Source organism: Hemicordylus capensis, chromosome 1 (assembly GCF_027244095.1).
Source record: "Hemicordylus capensis ecotype Gifberg chromosome 1, rHemCap1.1.pri, whole genome shotgun sequence".
NCBI lineage: Eukaryota > Metazoa > Chordata > Lepidosauria > Squamata > Cordylidae > Hemicordylus > Hemicordylus capensis.
In genome coordinates this window covers 130,591,088-130,614,550 of record NC_069657.1, presented here as the reverse complement: position 1 = coordinate 130,614,550, position 23,463 = coordinate 130,591,088, and the positions used below count along the sequence as shown (strand labels likewise).

Below are 23,463 nucleotides of genomic sequence, written 5' to 3'. Positions count from 1 at the left end.
AAAACCAAGGAGCAGAACGGGCTCCACCAAGCCGGAGAGGGCGCTTGGGGGCAACCGTGTCAACAGCCCGGGCCATCTCTCCATTCCAGAGATCAACCAAGGCCTCGACAGGGTCACCAGCTCTGGACACTGGAAACTCCCCGAGGGCCGTCTGAAATCCAAGCGGATCCATAAGCCTCCGGGGGCGGACCATCTTAATCGGCCCACCACCCCTGCAGAGGGCAGACGGAGCAGTCAAACTAAACCCCACCAGGTGATGATCTGTCCATGACAAGGGAGTGATCTCAAATTCCCCCACCTCCAGATCATTTATTTCCCGGTCGGCAAAAACCAGATCCAGAGTGTGTCCCGCCACGTGGGTAGGGCCCGATACTAATTGAGACAGGCCTATGGTTGCCATGGAGGCCATGAAATCCTGAGCCACACCCACTAGGGTGGCCTCAGCGTGGACATTGAAATCCCCCAAAACAATAAGCCTGGGGGAACCCAAGGCCACCTCCGAGACCACCCCCACCAGCTCAGGTAGGGAGACTGAAGTTCAGCGGGGTGGTCGGTACACCAACAGAATCCCCAGCCTATCTCGGAGGCCCACCCTCAAGGACAAACACTCGAAATTCTGAGATTGCCTGACCGGGCACCTGGAAACGGGGAGGGTCTCTCGAAAGATGACTGCAACGCCTCCTCCCCGGCCCTCGAGGCGGGGCTGCTGCACGATCTGGAAACCTGGAGGACAAAGCTGAGAGAGACCAACCCCGCCCAGCGCATCCAACCAGGTCTCCGTCACGCATACCAGGTCAGCACGCTCATCCACAATCAGATCGTGGATGAGAGATGTTTTTGCGTTAACTGACCTGGCATTCAGCAGCAGCACCCTAATCCTCGAAGGAGTGTTCTCAGAGCTCCCTAGGGTCAGAGGGTTGGGAGAGGGGCCAGAAAAAGGAACAGGCCTCAATTGCCTGGACTGATTTCCCCAGTAACGGCCTGCCCAACTCCCACCGCCATACCTCCCTCTGCCCGCTACCCGTGATATTGCCGCCCCCACTCCAGACCCACTTTTTCGCTCTCCCAGGCACATCTCCCCAGACTAACCCACCACAGCTTCTTGGCTCCCCAGACTAGTCTTGGCTCCCCAGACTAGCCCACCACAGCTTCTTGGCTAATTTAAAACCAGGACCAGGCTTATACGACCTCTGCTGATGTCTTAATTGAAGGAAAACAGATCTTCAAGGCAGACAAAAAAGGTCTTCAGGCCCCAGGCAGCTCGCCCCACGGCTGAGAGCCACAAGGACGAGAGCCCTTGTGCTCTCGCCCTTCGGCTCGCGCCAAGAGGCTCGTGCCCCTGGGCCAGCCTGCCCTTTATATTGGCAGAAGCCCCAGCTCAGCAACAGCCCAGGAGATGGTACACACCTGGAAGAGAAGTGAAGCAGAGGCAACAAACAGTCAGTGCCCCACCCAAGCTGTTCCCTGTTTCCTTCTTCTCTTCCTTCTTTATGATCTTCTCTCTGGCTGCTCAGTGAAATGCTCTTGTTTTTGAAAGCTTAAAGCATTGCTTTAAAGAAGGGAAAATACCATTAAAATGACTTCTTAGTTCTCTCCTGAATCCCCACCTGATGAATTTTCCCAATCACAGTTTGCTGAACAGTGCAGCTCTAGAAGGGGGAAACACTAAGGTTGTGCATGTTCACACGGCCAGGCCTACCCAGGTAAGGCTGGTTGTGTGTAGCACTGGGATTGCTTTCAATCCTGGTGCTCTTCAGCCAGGTTGCCCGGGTTTGTTAACCCTGGTTAAAAGGAGTTATTTTTTTACCCAGGTGTGCATGCCTCCTCTCTCATTTCCAGCTCATGAGTGTTCAGGCTGCCTGCAGCTCGAGCATCCATAAAGCCGGGTGGCAAGAGCTCCTGGCAGCAGGGAAATCCCCCAATGCACCATGTGAGGAGCATGGTGCAGCCTACCTCTCCCACACTCTGTCATTACTCCCAGAGCACTCATGCACTGGTCGTGTGGGGGACTGCCTTCCCCCTACCTCTCCCCAGACTGGGTAAGTTTTGGTCATGAGAACAACCTTACTTTCTGTTCTGCCATGTGCATCAATGCGCAAATGGTTGTCTGTCCCTAATCTGGATTTTTTTGTTTCCAAGAGTCAGAATGACCCTTGACCAGATATGAATAGGATTTCTGCTGTGTTGTGCAGAAGAGAGAATTTCACCAGGTCCATCTTTTCTCACCCTTGCACAGCAATCTCTAATTGCGAGAGTTCTTTCTTGTCTTGTATACAAAGTATTCAAGGTTCATGAGCTTGGTACTCCCTTGCCTCTGGTCACCCTAGAAAGAGCTCTGATTTATTTTCAGATACCAATGCAAATATCTGTCCCCTTATCTCAAAAGGTTACACTGTCTGGTTGGAAGCACTGTTATATTTTCACACCAATAGTCAGTGGCCAACATGATGAACAGCTCTCTGTTGATGTTCGGGGTCTTCTGGAACTGCTGCGCATCTTGAAATGTAGCCCTGTCGATGTAGCGTCAAGGGGCAGTTGCAGAACTACTTGAAACCACTCCCAGGCAGTGGCACAGTTCCCCTTCCATTGTTTTGAGTCATTCTGAAGCAGCCCCATCATGTTGGGGCTGCCTTTCAACTTGCACAGCACCCCTGGTGGGCCCCTTACAGTCAAAAGAGGTCATATTGGCCATCAACTTTTTTTAACCTGGTGAAAGGTGCATAAGAGTTTCTTAAACATATTTAAAGTTTAATTATCCTCTGTATGCTTAAATTAAATTCTCTCAGAAGGGCTATTTACACATCATATTGAGCATGTATAATATACAGATGTGTTTGTGTGAATGACTACATGTCTTCAGTTTAGAAGTGAACCCGGGCACTGAACCCCTTAAATGTAGGGTTCAGATTGTGCATACTGCTGCATATTTGTTGAATATAATATGTGCATAATTGTACATGTGTGCAGATCAATAGTCTGTGTAAGCTGTACATGGGGTTGCACACATGCACAATGTAATGTGTGAATAGCCCTACCAACATTTCCTGATCCTGAGTGTCAGGGTTCACTTTAAAGTGATATTATATGTAGCAGGTTAACAAATTACCAAGTAAGTGATTTTAATTTGAATTGAGGGACATCTGCCCTCTACTGTTTGGGGTGGGTACGGATCCTCATTGGATTCACATAAGCTGGTATCAAACTTTGAATTCTGCATTAGGATCTAAACTGATCCTATCTCCATCTGATAGTGGTGTCAGCATGGGAGTAGGATTGCAGTATGTACCATTGTGTTCCTGCCTAAAATTAAGAGATTTCTCCTGGAATGGCTATGTTGTGTACAGTGAGAATGGGAAGCATCTTCAGTTGACACAGGTACAAACATGTAGTCAGCATAAATTGGTGATTAGCCAATTTTGTGTACTGTATACGGATTTCCTCAACCAGCAAATGTTGTAAGCATATGGTAGCTTAGCTATCATTACCATTTTAGTGTATTTGCCAGAATGTCTTATTTTTTTGTGATTAGATTATGCTCTGTATGATGTGTTGATTTAGTGCAAATGAAATGTACAGTTGCATTTTTTGTTTGACTCCAGGGTTGGCCTGTGCCAAAGATGCTATCCTTTGTTAGCATTCACAGTTATCACTTACATGTCAGTCAACTCCCATTTTCATTTCTGTAGTAACTGTAGCAGTGTATGGTATTAATGTACACCTCACACTTCCTATTATGGGACTCAGGGCAAAGAGGCCGGAAAGGTTCAAATGTTTCAAACCAAGTATTTTATATGGAATAATTCTTTCCCTACTGTGACTATTATTGCTTGTGACTTCCTACTGTGACTATTATTCGCTACTATCAATGGCTTTTTATTCTCCAATTTCCCTGTTTTGCCTCCATTGCTGCTACCATCACTGTTCTTGCCACTTTCACACAGGGGCATCTGCCACACCCTCTGTGAGAGGGATCTCTGGCAGAATTTGTAGCTCATTTCCAGGATTTGTGGGGTGAACAATACCAAATACACATACAACTGTACATGCACAAGCCTATACATGTGCATTTGAGTTCCTTCAGAACACTTGGGTGGATGCCATCTGGCCCTGGCAATTGGTTAATTTTTAGTTTTTCAAGACAATTTAGAACATCTTCCCTTGTCAGCTCAAATTGGCCCAGTTTTTCAGCCTCTAAACCCAAGAAGTTCAATTCTGGAGAGGGTATATGGTCAGTATCCTCTGCTGTGAAGACAGATGCAAATAACTCACTCAGCTTCTCTGCAATCTCCTTATCGTCCTTAATAATCCCTTTCACACCTTCATCATCTGAGGGGCTAACCACCTCCCTGGCGGGTTTTCTACTTCCGATATATTTAAATAAGTTTTTGTTATTCCCCTTAAAACTTCTAGCTATATGCTCCTCAGATTATCTTTTTGCATCCCTTATTGTCTCCTTGCATTTCTTTTGACAGAGTTTATATTCCTTCCTGTTCTCTTCATTTCAGCAGGACTTCCATTTTCTGAAGGAACTCTTCTTCCCTTTTATAGCTTCCCTGACTCTGCTTGTTAGCCATGCTGGTGTCCTCCTGAACTTGGTGGTGCTACCTTTCCTCCTTCTAGGGATGCATTCCAACTGTGCTTCTAGTACTGTGGTTTTAAATAAGTTCCATGGTTTATGTTGTGATTTGACCCTCCTGACTTTCTCTTTCAACTTCCTTTTAACCTGTCTCTTCATTTTTGAGATGTTTCCTCTTCTGAAGTCCAACTTATCTGTGTTGGACTTCCTTGACAATTCTCCACTCACATACAGTATATGCTGAATTGGATCACACTATGGTCACTACTCCCCAATGGTTCTGCAACTCTGACATTTTGCACCAGGTCCTGGGCACCACTCAGAATTAAGTCCAAGGTCACCTTCCCCCTGGTTGGTTCCATGACTAACTGTTCTAAGGCACAGTCATTTAGCATGTCTAGAAATTTGGCCTCTCTTTCATTACCTGAATGTGAACTTACTAGTCAATGTTTGGGTAGTTGAAGTCACACATTATTACTGCCCTGTCTCTCTTTGCTGTCTCTCTTATTTGCTTCTCCAACTCCAGGTCACTCTCAGCATTTTGATCCGGAGGGTGATAGCACGCTCCTAGTAACACACTTCCTTTCAGTCCTCATATTGTTACCCATAATGATTCTGTGGAGGACTCGGGTCCACCTAGGTTGTCTAGCTTGTTGGAATTTATCCCTTCTTTAATATACAGTGCTACTCCAACCCCAATCCTTCCCTCTCTGTCTCTTCTGTAGAGTAGATATCCAGGAATAACAGTGTCCCACTGGTTCTCTCCATTCCACCAGGTTTCCGTTATGCCCATTATATCTATGCTTTCATTAGTAACCAAGCAGTCCAACTCACACATCTTCACTTGGAGGCTTCTGGTACTGGTATGTAGACATCTACCTATACACAAAGTCCCTCACCTGTTGTTGGCGTGTGCTATCTCCCTTACGATAATTTGACTTTTTTGGCCAGCTGTCATGTGTTTTCTTCTGCTCAACTCCTGGCTCTACTCTGTCCCCTTCTGGTTTATCTGAAATATGTGCACCCTTACACCTTAGGGGATTTTGCTGTCTGAACCAGATACCACCCAGTTCCTGTTGGCACCCCCCCCCCCAAATCATTTAAAAAGCTGCTCTGCAACCTTTTTTTTATTTTAAGCTCCAGCAGTCTGGATTCATCTTGGTTCAAGTGGAGCCTGTCCCTTCGCTTGCCCCAAAATGTATCCCAGTGCCTAACGAATCAAAACCCCTCCCCCTGGCACCAGCAACTCATCCACGTATTGAGATCCCTCATGTCAGCGGCACCCGTTCCTGCAATAAATTAAATCAGCTGCTGGAGTGCAGAGGAGTGAAGCCTTTGTTTATCAGCAGCCAAAATGCAGAAAAGTACACGGAGGGTATGGGAACAAGGGAAATTACCTCCCCCTCTAAACTCGCCAGTCCATCAGTCATAGTCAATGCCAAGTCCAAAGCAGGGTTATTGCCAGGAGAAGGGTCGAATCGCCAGTTCGGAGGTCCGAGGGTTCCAGAAAAAGTCACAAATCAATATCTAGACCAAGCTCGGGGTCCAAGAGTAAACAGCACAAGGGTTCTGGGAGCTGGAGACTAGATCTGCATGCCAGAGTGATCTGTTAAAACCAGAGCGATGTAAAGGAGCAGTCCGGCTTTATAGTTCTTCAAGGTCTCACACCAGGTGAAGCCAATTAAGGCCCCCACCTGCCACTAGGCTGCAAGTTCAGATGTCACTCCTGTCTGCCCTTGCAGCCAACTGGCTGCTTCTACATTGCCCAAGATGCTGCTCCTTTCTGCATTCTCTTTAGCGTTCCACATGGCTCACCGGCCTGCTGCTTGGTCCCGGCTCCTCTGTATCTGAGGAAGGCAATGGTTCCCCAGCAATCTCCTGCAGTACCACAGCAGGTGAGTGCTCTGTCCAAGGGGCTTATTCCTTCACCATCCTGCAGGAGGGTCCCCTCAGGGGGCTGTGAATTAGACAATTCTTCCTCGGAATCCTCAGACTACTGCCTGCCGCCTCAGCTCCACCTGTCTTGCTATGAACAAGTTCATATGTATCTGGGGAAGGTTACAGGTGAGAAGACATGACTTCCAGACAGGATTGAAGTCTGTCATCTTGCCAGTTAAATAGGGCCTGCTCCACCCTGACATCCTTGCACAAGCAAAATACCCCATGACTTATGCTTGTAGCGGCAGATGCTTCATTGTGCTCATTGCAATATGAGTTGCAGCCTCACTTTCTATGTGGCTGTTTGGAGTTGCTGTAACAGCTCATTATAAAAGTAAATTAACAGCTACAAATAAATAACAGCTACTAAATAGCTAGAAATAAAAGTAAAGAGTGTTTCCCCATAGCTAATGCAAGGCAAAACCAGACGTTTTCTATAATTAGCATGCACACAGGGTCAATCCAGATTGACACCTTGGAGGAACCATCTATTTGTGCTGTTTTACTGGGGGGGGGGCGGTTTCCCCCCGACAACTCTTGTGTTTATTGGGTGTGGCTGATGTCAGAGGGAGTATCCAGGTAACAGGGTCAAGGCAACCATGGCCAAGGATGTGGAATGTTAGGAAGGAAGCAGTCAAGGAGGTTGGGAAGAAGAGAGAAGAAGAAGAGCCATTTCATTGATGAACCATCAGGAGACCAGCATAGGACAGAATAGCCATGAAGAGCAGGCAGGAGTGGGAGGCCTGCCTTGGAAGCGTCTAACTAACAGACTTGGGTGTTGAAGATTCCAAAGGGCTGTTCTGCAGCAGCTCGAACACAGGATAGGGATACTGTTGAGCCGAAAGATCAAAGGGGGAGTATATTTGGCTTTAAGGAGAAAGGAACTTTTGTAAATGTTAAATTATAAAGAGAACCTTTTCATATGAGCATTGTTTGGACTTTCTAATGGCTTTCCAGATTCCTTTTAACTTACCTGTGGATTCCATCTGCCACGTTTGTTTGTTTGTTTATTAAATGGTGCCAATCTGGATCAGGTTCCCTGCACATGCTATTTACAGGAAAAGTAAGCATGCTCAGGGCAGTGACATGATTAAAGTCACAGCTTGTTTGGTCCATATGTAGCTATGGGGAAACACCCTCCTTTACCTTTATTTGTAAAATAGGCTGTTACAGTGACTGCTAAACAGCAACACAGAAAGTGAGGCTATGACTTGTACTTATTATGAATTATGAACCATAGCTCTAAACCCTCTGCAGCATTTACATTAGTGCTCTTTTGGGGGAAAATGCAGTGTGGTGTGCACTGATCTGCAATCATGCACAATGAAGCGCGCACGTAGCATCGATTGCAGGTAACAATTTCTCTCTTCTAAAGGTCTTTTTGGTATAAGTACAAGACTGGGACTATTGTAGAAAGGCCGAGAGTATAATCAATAATGGCTTTGGCATATGATTTTGAGTCGCCCTGTGTTGGAGAAAGGGTGTGTGGGTGGGTAAGAAAGCCCCTCTAAACTGCTCTTGCAATAAAAGGATAGCTGCTGCAGTTCTCCAAGGAATATGCTTCACCTCCAAGATGTTACAAAACAGCAGTTCAGTGGAGGACACAGTGGCACTTAAGGAAACTGCAGCAGAAGCAAGGCAGCCCGCTCAATCCACTTATCAAGGTGCTCCCCAAACCCCACTTAAAGAAGAAACAGGGCATGTATCAAGGCAATTCAGAGCTTTTTATGAATTAAAGGAAGGCTTTCCCTCTTGTTCTAGTGCAAGAGGCTGCAGTGCTGTGCACAGTTGGGCTACTTAAACCTCATTGAATTTGGTGGGATTTAAGCAGCCTAACCATAAGCAGGATTTTAACCTAAAGTTTTATATCTCTTGTGTGGTTCTCCCTGGTGTAGTATTGGCCTGTAGTACTGCATGATCTGAAGTGGTGATCCACCTTTTGTAGCAGGCAGTATGCAGCAATGCAGATATGAGTATGCTCCCAGCTGCATCTGGCTTTTAAAAAACCCAAAACCAACTGTGTTAAATTTCCTCAGAGAAATGTGCAAGGTGGGGAGGGGAAGAGAAGGAAAGATGGCAGCCAAAGAACTCTCTTAGCTCATCTTGCAACAATTGCTTTTTAAAGATAAACTTGAAATTATATTCTTGCAAACATTTGGAAATCCAAGATCAATTGATCTAGGATTCTGTACCTGATTTTGAAGTCCCCAAACTTACTTCAGTCAGATCCCTTGACTGAGGCATCCCCTTCTTATCCATGCAGAGAACAAAATTAGCTCAGCTATTTTAATATTTGCCTTCATTCAGAATGAGAAAATTGTAAAAGCACTTTGTGTACAAGAAGGTCCCACTGAAGTTAGAAAATAACAAGTCTGATTGGATTCTTGAGTATATGTTCCAAAACAAAAACATTAGACATCTTATATTTTTATTTTGAACTGTAAATGTAACCTCCGTTATTCCAATCTTAATTATCTTGAAAGTGAGATCTTGCATAGTTGAGCCCCTTTTCATTAATTTGCACCCCTGTTAACTGGGCAAAGAGTCACCTTTTAATGTGGTGATTCTCTTTATTTAGCAGGGTGGTGGTGGTGAAGTAACTGGCCCTATCCACCCCAGCACAATACCTCCAGTGACTGTTGCTGGTGTCTATCTTATGTTTCTTTTAGATTGTGAGCCCTTTGGGGACAGGGATCCATCTTATTTTATTTATTTATTATTTCTCTGTGTAAACTGTGTAAAATAAATATTCTATTACAAAAGTATGAAGCTGAAGAAATTTACAAAATGAAAGTAAACTACAAGTTTACTACAACAGAGACAATGTTCAGTGTAGCAGCAGAGAGGTAAATCAGCCATCATAGAGGGTCCGCTATCAAAGGATATGAGTTTGTTGCTGAACTGAGAATGACGACAAGGAGCCCTTTCTCATGACCAGAGGAAAAGGGCTGCCCAGTTTGCGGGGAGGAAACCCAAAAGCACTTATCTCCCCACAGACGATTGTTCTGCTTCCCTGGGTGGGTGGATCACCTGCCCAGATGAGCACCGGCTGCTGCCTGCAACTCCAAAGATCAGGGTGCCTGGACGCTCTGGGATGCCCTGCCCTGCCCCCGGAGCTCCAATCATGCTCTGTGCAAGTGTGTGGTGCATTATGGGCTTCTCCCTTCCCCTCCCCTCCCTGAGTCTGCCAACTGTGGCTGCAAGCAGCCATGGCTGACACATGAGCAATAAAGCAGGGTTAGGAGAGTGCTTGCTTTCTGAACCCTGTTTTGTGGGGAAGCTCCGCGTGTGCAAAACTGGGCTGGGCTCTCTTAGCCCTGTTTTGCAGGCATATGTGGATAGCCTCAATGGGGCTATTCTGACGATCAGCAAAAATCGGGCTAGCCTCCGCTAGCCCGATTTTTGCTGATCGTCAGAACCACCGGGCTCACAGCCAAGCCCGGTGGTTCTGGAGTGGCTAACCCGCTCCTGTAGCCCACCCCTTAGCCCGGATTTGCGGAGCAAGCGCTCCGCAAACCCGGGCTATCTGCTCGTGAGTAGCCGTGGCTACTCGCAAGTAAACCCCCGACCGGGAGGCAAAAAGCCGCCCCCCCCCCAGCTCCAGGGGAGCCCTATGCTCACGCTCGCGCAGGGCATACTGGGGCTTCCAGGGGCTGTGTGGCCCCCGAGCTCCCCAGCCCCCGCCAGCTCCATCTCGGAGCCAGCAATCGTGTGGGTGGCTGATCCGGCCGCCCAGGGCTCCCTCCCCGCTCGTGAGTGGGGAGAGCGGGCTTAGCCCGCTCTTCCCGCTCACAGCCCCCAACCGGGTCTCACAGATCGTGAGACCCGGTCCAATATGTTCTTAAGGCTTAAAAGCTAAAAAGCAAGTAAAACAAAAAACCAACCCACTCCAGGACATCATTTTTGGTGGGGATTCAATATTGATCTGTGTGTGTGTTTTAATTTGGAGGGTTAAAAGGCCATGTTATGTAATAACCACATCAGCTCTGATTTGGTATACATTGTGCCAGAGGTCAGAAACTGAAACCAGATAGCTGCTTTAGGTGGTCTCAAGAGCTTGTATAGCTCCACTGAGATTGTTTTGTTTTTCCTTTGAACAGTAGACCACCCCCTGCTATATCACAAACTGCTTTTGAAGCTCCCCTGCTGTTCAAGAAAGGCATTTCAAAAGCCCTGCTGGGTTTGTGGAGCAAATCATGCCCTTAGGCTCGTCATTGTGGGACCATATAAGTAAACTGAATAACTTCTAATTAACTGTGCAAATCACCTGTAGCTCTTGGGCTCATGAAGTTAGCTGTGTGCCCTTTTTGTGAACAAGTTGCTTGCCCCAGACAATAAATTTAGGTTATTCTCTGGCTGTAATATATTTCCTATTGGGCTGGTATGGCCTCCCTTGCTGTGTATAAAACTTCTAATGTCAACCAGGACCTGTATGTCTAAAGTACGTACACAAGTAGACCCTGCTTGGACAATCTGTTCACCCTGAAAAAGGACACAGTTCTTGGTCCAATTGATCTCACATGCCCACTTTCTGTTTTGTTTCAAATATCAGCATCTTAACATATTTTAAAAGCCAGTATTTCTGTTCAACAAAGGATGGGGTGACTGAGCAGAGTGTTAAAACCTGGGGTGAATCTGTTCCAGTCTGCCAGAACTGCTTTTGCAATTACTTTACAACATTCCTCCCCACTAGGATAAGATGTCCTTGGAGTGCAGTAATACTGCAGTCCTTTTCCACATCATGGAGTCTGGTGTGATTGTGCTTAGTATGCTTGGGTCTCAGTACTAGGAGAGGGAAGTTGAATAATCATAACCTATACTAGTAATCATGACTGACCTTTTTTCATGATTATTGTTCCCCTAGTAAATCAAGTTCAGAATATGAGAGTACACCCTAATATGCACAACAGCACAAATGCAGCTCCTCCATAGTTTGGGGTGACTTCATTTCTAGTCTCACAAACCCCAGAACTGTTTTTAAAGTTTAGGGGCTCAAAGTGGTCAGGATGTGATACATGTTGCCTGCTTTTCAGATGCATGCTTCTTTCTACTTATTTAAAATGAGTATCACAATCATACATAAACTTGAATTTAAACAAAGGAAAAATCTATCAGGCAGCAGCAATATAGGAAGATGCTGAAAGGCATCATCTCATACTGCACGGGAAGAGGCAATGGTAAACCCCTCCTGCATTCGACCAAAGAAAACCACGTGGCTCTGTGGGCACCAGGAGTCGGAATCGACTTGATGGCACACTTTACCTTTAGTAATTGATCAAAGTAAAAATTATAGCGCACACAGAATTCTGTCATGGAACACTCTTTGTATGCTAGAGCTAATCCTATTATTCGCTACAGAGGAGGAGAGAAAGACACAAAGTAAGGTCTTTTGGAGAAAGTGAGAATGTATTAATGTATTATTGGAGTATCAGATATAATCAGCAAATATAAAAACAAATTTTAATTACTATTTTTTATTTTATTATTATTTAAAATATTTATACCCACCCCTCCAGTACCCTACTGCTCGGGGCAGCTCACAACATTAATAAAATAGGTACAATGTAAAATAAGACTAAAATAAAGACCAGGCTAAAACCACATTTAAAATTACATTTTTTTAAAGGTTCAAATTAAAAGTTATTAATAAGAAGCTAAAACCTGAGCTAAATAAAAGCTAGAAACTTATTTTGTGATAATATTGTGTTATAATTAGATATTTTTATGTGGCCCCTCTTTGAAAGGAGCAAGGATGTGGAGCAAAAGTCACTTCTCCCTTTACTCACAAAGTAACCCTCAGCTTTTACAACATAAGCCTACTATGATGTACCAAAGGCAAAAGCAAACAAAACAAGAACCTTCAAAATCCATCAGTCTACCAAACAACAATTATTCTAGTACTTTGTTAGGTCTTCACTCTTTGAGTTACAAATACTCCTATGCAACTTGTCATTAATATTTAAGGATGAAAAAAGACATGCTTTGGGGCAAAACAGCAACAACCCTTAACCTTTAGGAAAGTGGGCAAAGGGAAGGAAGGGGATCAGTCTGTATGTTGTTTTTAATGCCTTGACCTCTTGCCGTTGGAGACAGATCTCTTGTAACATTTTTCTGATTAAGGCATTTTACTCACTCTGTAGTTTGTTTTTGTTTGCAGTGTGTGTGTGTGTGTGTGTGTGTGTGTTGGGACTTATCTTGCTTCCCTCCAATTTGCATACAACACAATTTACTCCACATTAATTGAGGCCAGCACACTTATTTATTTAGCTGATAGCCTTTGCAGACTTATTTGGGAGCACAACCCAATCACTAAGTGAGACTTAATTCTGTGATGAACCCATTCCCAAGCCTAACCTCATGCTACCTGGGCCAGACTCTGAGGAGGCAGTCTTTAGCCCCAGATTTGACCCCCCACTTGCCAGGGTACAACACAGAGGAATCAGAGGAGAAGGAGATTCTAGGGGCCTCTACCTCCAATATCAGTGTCTCCCATGCCTGCTGACCCTCTCAACACTCCCCTACCCTGGTCCTCACCAGGGGCGTAGCTAGGGGAGAGGGGGCCCATGTTCATCCCTCTCTCTGGCAGCCCTGCAGAGTGAGGGAGATAATGAAGAAAATAGGGAGGGATGGAGCTGGAGGGCCCTCAGGAGCTGAGGGCCCGTGTTCTTTGAACCCTTTCATTCAATTATAGCTATGCCCCTGGTCCTCACCCAGAGAATGAAGCAGAGCACCAAAACCTTCATCCGCAGCTATCCATGCCCCACAGGACCAGCAGCTGGAATTGAGGAGACAGACCCTTTAAGATCAAGGATATTCCAGGCTGGGGTGGGGCTGCACCTCTGGATGCTACTTAAGGCCTCATTTTGCCTCTGCTTCTTGCTGAAGCACCTTTGTTTGTGGATATGTTTGGCCCTATTCTTTGCTTTTTTCATTCCTTGGCTTCTGACTTTTTGCTTGCTTTTGATTCTGATCTTACCTGCTCTGGATTGATCCTTGGATCTTGACCCCTGGCCTGCTTGATTCTGACTTTGCTTCCTTCTGCTGGATTGATCCTTGGCTTCTGATCTTTGACTTATTGTGACTTTGGCTTGGTCTGCTCCTACAGTGTGTTTCCTGTTACACTTGATTTGCCCAGGTATGACAACTTCTGAGTGAACATGCATAGGACATAATGTGCCTGCCCTTTCTCCAAACAATATTGATTAAAATTATATTCAAAGGGGATGCCAGCTATACTGAGATGGCACGGTTAATTATTACTATAGAATGATGATGACAGTTGTGATTTAGAAGCTTCCTATTCGGGACTCAGCCTCTCCACTATGAATCTCAACCAACTAACTCTTTTTCTTGCTTTCTCCACCTATTTGCTCTCCTCAGTTCAGCTCAGCTTTTTTCTCTATGGTTAAGCTCTGTTCCTAAAGCACAGCAATTAGGGCTCTGCGATGAGTCTCAGGGTTCTAGAGAATGGGCTGCATTTACTTATTTTTATTTTTACATTTATATCCTGCTTTTCCTCCAAGGAGCCCAGAACCGTGTACTATGTACTTAAGTTTCTCCTCACAACAACCCTGTGAAGTAGGTTAGGCTGAGAGAGAAGTGACTGGCCCAGAGTCACCCAGCAAGTATCATAGCTGAATGGGGATTTGAACTCAGGTCTCCCCAGTCCTAGTCCAGCACTCTAACCACTATACCACGCTGTTCTTTATCAAGCAGCCATGATTACAACCAGCAGTCTTTTTTGCCTGGTCATCAACGGGGGTGGCAAAGCCCTGAAATGACTGTGACCCATCTTTGGAGGGCCTCTAGTTCCACTTCAGGGTCTTGTCTGCTGAGCTGGGGACAAGCAGCAGCACAGTGCTGAAGAGGCTGGCAAGAGTATAGATTTGGCTGTATGCCAAAGCTAGGCCCACAGGCCCTCCTGCTCTTGACCAGGCATTCCAAATATACAGTTTTTTGTCTTACTTCTGGCATGCTGCACATTGCCCATCCATGACCTATACTGTAGGTTTGATAGTCATCTAGGGCATTCCCAGGTATCATCATGGCTGTTCAGTTGACTGGCACATTGACACACCAGCATGATTCTATGATCGGCACTCACAAGCCTGTAGTGATCTATGTTAATTTCTGTACTAGTCGTTCCTAGTTCAAATGCACCAGGCAGATTTTGTCATTAGTGAGGAGAAGGACAGGAGCATCTTGCAGAAATGTCAACAGCTCCAAACCCCTGTAATAACAAGTACCTTATCTCTAAAGTATTCCCTGTTTCATTTTGACAGGACTGCAACTACCTGGGAATTGAAGGGAGAATTGACATCTGGAAGTACCATTTCCTCTATACTTTGTTTTGTCTTGTAGCGCTTGGGTGCAACCCATCACCACACTATTCTCCTCCTAGCAGCACATTCTTTAGATTCCATTACAGCCCTCTTCAGTACACAGAGTGAGCTGCAATGTACCTAGTGCTTTCTGATCAATAGCCAGAGTAACTACACCTCCACTGGACCATAAAACTGGTGCAATATTGCCAACTGGAGCCAATCTATCACAGTCTCATAATACTTGATAAATGACCTGCAGCCCATTGCTTAGAGTCATAATGAGTGGACACATCCCCCACCTTAGCAAAAACTTAATTATCTTTCTTTTAACCCTATGGAGACTATCTTGAAGGGGTTCTTAATAGTTCTAGGCCACAGGGAGGAAGGCGAAATGTCGGTGTGTTTTTTGGTTTGCTTTTTAAGTCTCGGGTTGTTTAGGCCAAAGTAGTGGTTTCAGGGCATTTTATGATTATGTCAAGCATGGGAAGAATACTGCTCCTTGCTTGTGAAGCTCATTTACATGTTTTAAGTGCATTGATGAAAGGGACATATCTTGGAAAAAGCAAAGAAGGGGCATTCTTCTAACACACAACCCTATGAGACCTGGAAATAATAATTAAAAAATCAGATGTTTTGCAATAGGTTTTAGCCATATTCCAGTATTGGAGCCACTGAAAGGCTCTTATGCATCAATGCTTGTCCTCAACAGCCTTCCTGGAATTGTGCTTTTAAAACTTCTGCTCCCTTATTGTGGGCTGGCTTGTTCATATGAATCTGCCTTGTACTACCTAGGTCTCTGTGCTGATTGGCAGTGGCTCTCTAGGGTCTCAGGCAGACATCTTTCCCAGCCCTTTCTGGAAATGATTGAGATGGAAACTGGGATAATCTGCATGGAAAGTATGTGTTTCACCACGGAAATTTGGTCCCTGCCGCTAGTTGTTGCATATGGAGGCATATTGTGTGGGTAGCTAGACTTCATGGTTTCCTTCGCTATAGCCTAAAATTCTTCATTTGCATCACTGTTGTGTAATTTTAGCTCTTTACCAGTCTGGGATACCCTTTGAGCAGAATGGCCTTCCCTTTTATTTTAAGGTCATTTTATGTTGCTGTCTATCATAAAGCAATCTATAGGAATCCTGACTTGCATTCCCATGGAGACTGACCATATAGTCTTCCTTGTTGATATCCCTGTTGTTACTGACATTTCTTCCACATTTGGGTACAAGGGCACCAAATAAAGAAAATCACCTTTAAAGAAATATGGGGGAAGAGAAGAAGGAATCTTTGTTCAGCCTTGAAGAGATAATATCCTTCATTTCTAGGTGGTAGTGGCGGCGGCAGCTCTATCCCAAATGATTAATGAGCATATGCTCTGTGTGCTAGTGAAGATGTGCATGCAGGATACACAGTTAGCTATGGGAACCCTCCAGGGAGAGGTGGGCTGCTCCAGTATGTCAGGGTCTGTGGGTGGCTTAGGCAAAGCTGACGGCACAGAAGGTAGCAGCTCTTAATGATGCTGATGTCTTAATCATCCCAGCTGGACTGGTAGCTCCTGCACAGAGATAGTTTGCGCCCCCGCATTGCTCTGTTCAACAAAGGAGCTAAGATGTTCGCTTGACCCCTTGGTGCTTGGAGGGGTTTTGAGCACACACAAAAAAGATCACTGCTTCAAAAGAAAATGCAGGGTGCCAAAACATAGAGACTGGAAATGGGAGAATTCTTCAGCCTTTGGTAAAAAGAAAAGGAAGATGCCTTTTTAACTCATTGATAGCCTATTGATAGCATATTCTGCTCTTATGGTTTCATTGTGGCATAATATAAGAAGAATTTAGATTCCACTTAAAATGAAAGTATTTATGACCCTATGTGTACCTGTAGATACAAATCCTTGTCTTAGCATATGCTTCACAGTAGGGTTGGTTGGGAAATTGATTTCCTATCCTGTGTGAAACTGTAAACCTTTTGAGAGCACATTTTATTTTCTTGTTGCAAATTGAGAAGAAAAATTATTGCTTTAGAATTTCCCACTGAAATGGTAAATGCAGACTAGGATTGCCAGCTTCTGTTCCTGGTGGGACTCCAGTGCCATTAACAGCTGTGTGATAGGCAGAAGTTTAGTAGCTGATGTTTTTCTTGTCATTTTTCTATGGTAGGAAAAGTTTCAGTTGCTAATTTTCTGCCTATCATACACTTATAAAGGCACAGAAGCTCCTTGAGGATAAAAGTTGGCAGTTCTAAGACAGACAGTTTCAGGGGTGTTCTGTTTTGGTTATTCACACCCTCCCCCCATTTAAAGGGCCAAAATATAAGCTTTCATCTTAGGTTACAAAATTGTGATCACCGCTTTCATTGTATTGTGCCTTGGAATAATAACATTGAGATGCAACCCCCACTGTTCCAATCCTTAAGGCAATTTATTATATTATAAATTTATAAAATATTATAAATTATTATGATACAGTAATAAGGATTGCAGAGTATTTATTTTGAAGACTATCCATGGCAAATCTTTGATCATGGCAAGCTGTTTTTGTTTTTAAAGAAGCTTGGTTTCCATAAGCAGAGTCCTACAGGTTTTGATCCACTTGACTTGCTCTGTGGAAGTTGCTTCAAATGCTGCCTGTGATGATGAGCGACAGTGTATTTACAATATACACTGAGCTGAGAGCTACTATGGCCACTATGAGCAAGACTGTTACAAGCCCAGCTAAACAATGACAAAAGTGCATTGTTAGTGGTGTTTTCTCTACTCCTAGCTGGAAGCCAGGAACAGGGAGGGCTCAGATTCACAGAATCCAGTGGTAAGACAGAGAGGATGCCAGGAAAATAACTTCCTATGGAAAAAAAATTAGTAGCGGGGGCCAGGGTGGTGAAGTGTAAAGACAGGTTATTTGCACATGCTGGTGCATTCACTCTTCCTTCCTTTCATTCTGAATTACCAGCTTTACAGGGATGTTGTGAGGATTTAAACAAACATGCCAACAAAAACATAAGGTTACACTGTAGCTCTGAGCCTTACAAAAAAGAACAAAATTATAGTGGACTGGTTCAGGTGAACAGCAACTGCTACACATAATAACATCAGGGCCATGGCAACAGTGTGCCCACCCCACTGTCACTGGTGGATGTGATGACACATTCTTGGCACATCCTGTAATTGCATGTGAGGGGTCCAAATTGCCCCTCTACATGCACCGCAAAACCCTGTGGGTGTTCATCCAAATCACCCAAGAGCAGATTCTTAGCAATCTTCTGTGTGGGGAATGGGCCTCTAAAAATATCCCCACAGTTTTGTTTTTTCTTCTATACAGAATTCAGACAATTAACCAAGCAGAGGAAAATGTTTAAGCTTTGTTAAGTGCTACACAGGACTGGGATGATAGCTGGTCTGTTATTTACAAGCAAAGTTGGATTGAACTTTGAAAAACAGAATTAGGATCCAACAGGGGGTTAAACATGACAATTGCAAAGAACTGTATAGAGTAGATGGAGCAGGTGTAACTTACGTGATCTCTGCACTTGGACTGCATAAGTTCATTATCACCTGTCACTCTGCTGCATCTTTCTGCACAACAAGCTGCAAGAGTTACAGAACTGTTGGGAACAGGGAAACTTGTACCTCTCATTTAGTCAATAGCCACATTCACACACAACATGAATCCAGAGGTTGCCAAACCTGTGGTTAATTTTTCTAATCACAAATTGCATTGCCGACATGGGTCAAACTGCAGCCCACTAACCTCCGTCTTCAGGGCATGGAAGCCTGTCCCTCTTCCTGGTCTGCTGAGGCTACATCCCAGCAAGCTCTGTAATACTCATGTCACCAGACTGTGCACAAGGCATCAGGACATCTCTAGTGTGGCAGCCATTGGCCATTCTTCCAGGGGGCATGCCAGGCATGATCATGCCTTTTCAGCATGGTTGAGCCCATCCTTGGCAGGGAAAGGGCATTTAAATCCTTTGAAATGCCATGCAAGAGCTTGATCTGACAGTGATTGCACCAACACCCTCCTAAGAGCTCCCCAACAAAACAGTCTTGCACAAGCACAATTTCTGGCAGGGGAGGATACTGAGTGACACTGTTCTTCTATTACTCAGGGAAGGGAATATGATGACTTCCTAGAAGGGGGTATGTATATGAGGGAGGGCAAAGGATCCTGGGCTCTAGTCCACTGTGACCAAGGCTGCTCTTGAGAAACCTCACCCCAGCAAAGCAGTCCATGGAGACCAAACTACACTCCTGCCCCTGTGGCGGCTTACTGCCAGGGGACTAGCACTCTCATGAGAGGGTGAGTCTACTGGGGAGGACCTTAGGCTTGCCAGCCTCTGGTCTTCTGTTGAACTGCATGCTGATAAGTTGAGCTATCCAAAAGGGGAGGGGGTGCTTGCATGGGGCCCCGGTTCTCTTTGGTGAATTATAGATATTTTGCATAGCAATCTCCTCTCCAGGGAAGCCTTTGATGCACCCAAAGCAGATTTTGACACTCCATATCTCTGAAAGTAATCAGGTGGGCAGACTAGGGAAACACTGGGACAGGGGAAAGATCTTAACTCTCTTTCAAATTTCCTGGGCTTGGACCAGTATTGCAGTGTATGCAGATCTGCCATTGTGGGGAATTGCAGGACAGGGGAACCCTGGTTGTCTGTGGCCCCAAGAGAGTGAAGTCGCCATTCTGGGCAAAAATAAAGATGGATATATTCTAATGGACAGACAGGGTGGCAGAGGATCCTCTTTGACTGCTTCTTTGCAGCAGTCAGCAAGACAAGGAGAGGTGTTGCAGGGGTGCCTGTCTCCACAGCTTGCTTGTCTCAAGCAACTAGGCTGGGTGCCATCAGCCACCTGGTCCGCATGCATTTCTCCATGGCCAGACATTCTCATGAGAGAACAGTCCATGGGAGAAGGGATGCCATCATACATTATTAGCTATTCTACCTGACACCCCCATCCTCACAACTGGTTCTTCTCGTGTTGTGAAGGGATACCCCATGGCCTTACACTCTCTTGAGTGAGCGGTCCACTCAGGAACAGCATGCGTCAGCATTACAGAGGAGGAATCTGCCCTGTCACTGTTGGCAGTGCAAATACTCAGAGAGGTGGCCTGCAAGAAGTGCCACAGGCATGGAGTAGGTGCAATCCCGGGCAGATCTGGGCCATCCTCTCTATGATTATGGTACCAGAAACTGCATGAAACCATGGTCATGGTGGCATCCACATTCAGACATAATGCTACTGCTGAAAAGCCTCCGGTTACAACGTTTGGGCAGCTGTGTATGTGCCAAGGAAAACTCCAAACAAAACCCACAAACCTCATGACTAGAGGATTGTGCTCTCTGTGGCTTCCCCTGCAGATTCCTCCTAGAACTAATATTTGCTTGCTATTGATTGGCTGGCAGAATGTCACCAGTGCCCCCACTAATGAGAGAGATGTGTGGGTGGCAATATGTGGTGGAAAGCAGGGGCATCTAAATCGCTTTAAAACAAAATGATGTCTTCTTGCTACTTTGATCACTCAGCTCCCTGCCAGGTAGGATCCTGGGTGGCAGGGGAGCTGATGGGATGATTTGATGCCACCGCTGTTCTGATTGCCTGTCTAAAGCATAGGACGTTGTTGTCTTCACTGAGGGGGACTGGGAAGTTTGTTGTCATCGCCTTTGTCGCACAGCCAGCCTGAGGTGATGCTGGGCTGAGCACAGACAGCTTTTCTGCTGTCAACACAGACGGATTTTGTGATATAATATTTTGCTTTTCTTTCTGTCTGTCTGCATGTCTGCTTGCCTTCCTTTGCTGTGTCCCACTGTTATTATATGCAGCCTCGACTGCATACAGTAACAGCCAATGAAAGGTTTGGATTGAGGGGGGAAATATTTCTCTCCCTCCCTCTCTATTGCTGCATAGTACTGCATAATCATGCAAAGGTTTGAGGAGAGAGGAGCCGCTGTGTTGGGAATGTGCATGGACCATGGTCCCTGCTCTGGTTCGGCTCTGAGCCAGTTCTGCGCTGTGGAGAGGGGAACAGCGAGTGGGATCTTTAAAGAGGAGGAGAGCAGGTCCTTTACTGCTCTGCTCTCCACCATCTCTTGCAGCTTCCTGCTGCGACTGCACTGCCCCCAAGAACCCAAGCACAGTGCCATCACTCACATGGCATCTGGGCAGCATGGGCACCATTTGCGTGGCCAGCAACGCCATACTGACCATGCAAATGGCACCTGCACATGCCTGGATGCCATGTGTGTGCCAGTGCTGCACACTGCCTATTCCTTCCCAGTCGAGAGCAGCACAAGCTTGTGCTGCCTCCAGTTTGTATCCTCTGGACAATCTGTGGCTGCTGCAAGCCACTCACCCATCGATGATATTCCTCCTGTGCTCACTGAATGTTTCATCCATCCTCTTCTGCCAGCAAAGGTGTTCCTTGTCTCCCTATAGCACCGGCCCACTAAAGGTGGCATTCCCCATATACTGCTCCCTAGGCTGCTCTCTACAATTGTCTGTCAATAAAATCAGTGCTAGCTACCATCAGAATATCTCATTTCTTGTAGCTCTGCATTGAGCTTGTCACCAGCAAAAATATTAGTAAGCAGTGATGAAATGAATTGCTAAGGAGTCTGCAAGGGTGTGAACACTTGATGTATTCCTCACAAATGGATTCAGGAGGGTGTTTCCCTGCTTCCCAGAATGCTTACCTTATTACTTTGCTGCTAGTTTCCACCTCTGTGTAAATAGTTCATTGAGCTTGAACCCGGGCTTTGCCATGGCTGGTGGAGAAGACAAAGAAATGGAATATGTTGCAGGTGTGGGCAACTCTGCTAGTTCCAACCAAATCTGTTGAAGCCCCACTAGGGAAGAGGGGTAAGACTAGGTCAGCTCAGCTTCATCAATCATAGGAGTGCACGTGGCACTGCATCAGCTGAGGCCTTCCCTTTCCTCCCTCCACCCTCCCCTGAAAGGAGAGAGAAAAGTGCAGACTTGACTTTTTGATTGTGTGTGTGCTGTCCTTTGGCTTTCCTCGGAGGCCCTGGATAATGGTGTGTGGTGATGCTGCTTGCCTTGTACAATGTCACTGATTCTCCCGAGCATTGCAGTTTTGCAGAAGTACGAGCATGTACTTCTTTTTAATGGAAGGAGAATGAAAACCTGCCTGCTTGTGGTAGGTGCTTTTGTCAGGGCAGATGGAGGCATTTCAAGAATTATATGTTTCAAGAATTATATGAGTGCTGAAAGGCTAAGAATGTTGTCTTCTGTTCTCCCAAGCTTCTCGTTGTTGTTTTATGAAGAGGCGAGGAACCCAGCAACTGCCTACATTTCTGTATTCCTTGGCTGATTGTGATGGTTGGATTGTGCAAATGAAATCAGTTTTTTTGAAAATCACAGTGAACAATGAACTTAGTGTAAATTAAGACATTTGATATCAATTCCCTTCCACACATCTGGTCTTTCTTTTTATGGTATTCAGGAGTTGGTCATTTCATATACAAGCTTGCCTTATTGAAATTGGCTTCTCATCATCTAACTGATGAGCCTCCATCCTTCACACTAATTTAGGACACACGGAGAAAAGGACCATAGTGCAACAGGCCCAAGATGCCCATTAGACAAGGTACAGTAAATGTCTAAAAAATGTACCCAAGTGGTTTCCCATTATCCATTTCTGACACTCTCTTTTCATTGCATTTTCCCTTGACCAAGGAGGAGGGAAAGGTTTGGATGCAGCTGCTCTTTAAGCTGATGACCATCCTGTGTAAAGAGGACACCATCTCCTGCCCCTAATCACCAGTTTGACAAACAGCATCATTCATGTGTGAGCAGACAATGGGCATGGAAAGGAGGTTTGTGGCTTATGGTAGAACGGAAAACAGCAATAACGGTTGTTCCAAGAGTCTTGCCCATAGCTTAAGACATATAGTTCCTCTATGATTTTAATGAGGTCTGGAGTTAGAGAGGGAGATAAGCTAGGGAAAGGTAAACAACAACAAAAAACAACAACAGAGTACGTCCTGTAATGTTATTTAAGCTGAAATTAGTGTATTGGAGACAGATCTGGGTTCCTCCTTCAGGGGGCCTAATTCTGCTAAGCGTTGTTGGGGAGCTGTACATCAGTTGGTTGATTTGCCATTTACCATTGGACAGCAGATAATCCTGCTTGCTGAATGAACAAATCCTCTTCTTGTCAGCTTTCATCACTGTTGCTTGCATGCAGCCCAGACACTATTTAAAGAGACATACACTACAAATGGATGCCAGATATGGTGGTTCTCTCATTGGTGGCTGAAATGGTGTCTGTTTTTTCTGAGGTGTGAATTCTCATTCTATCATAGCAAATGAGATTTTTTTCAATTAAACAACTCTCATGACCCCACTTTCACTTTTTCACACTCTCAATTACTATGAATATGAGGAAGTAATCAATTTAGCACACTTCACCTTATGAAGACAAACCTCAGAAATTCACCAAAATTCACCCCTCTGCCCAGTCACTCTGAAATTGGGGATGGGTGGTAGCCTCCACCCATTAGGCACTATCTACCAGCCCACCCCACTCCTTTGGGGCAGATCCACTTTCTGCCCCCAATCTGCCCCAAGACACCAAAACTTCAAATATTCCCAAAAAATCAGCCCTCTGCCCAATC

At 45.3% G+C, this 23,463-nt stretch overlaps 1 protein-coding gene and 1 long non-coding RNA gene across 19 annotated transcripts in view; one reads left to right on the top strand and one right to left on the bottom strand.

Annotated features, from left to right (window-relative positions):
- The window catches only part of LOC128340593 (uncharacterized), a 44,014-nt gene extending 22,421 nt beyond the window's left edge, over positions 1 to 21,593 (bottom strand). Inside the window, exons 1-2 of the long non-coding RNA XR_008313819.1 lie at positions 21,520 to 21,593; positions 18,345 to 18,415 (exon numbers count right to left, since the gene is read on the bottom strand). This is a non-coding gene — a long non-coding RNA (uncharacterized LOC128340593). The remainder of the gene's footprint in view (positions 1 to 18,344; positions 18,416 to 21,519) is intronic.
- The window catches only part of BRSK2 (BR serine/threonine kinase 2), a 731,324-nt gene that overhangs the window by 486,379 nt on the left and 221,482 nt on the right, over positions 1 to 23,463 (top strand). Inside the window, exon 1 of one of the 18 annotated variants that reach the window (XM_053285872.1) lies at positions 13,416 to 13,649. The exons of the other annotated variants lie outside the window; for them this stretch is intronic. The gene's annotated coding sequence lies outside the window, so the exon portion shown is untranslated. Of the gene's footprint in view, positions 1 to 13,415; positions 13,650 to 23,463 lie in introns of those variants that run through there. 18 annotated transcript variants of the gene reach the window in all.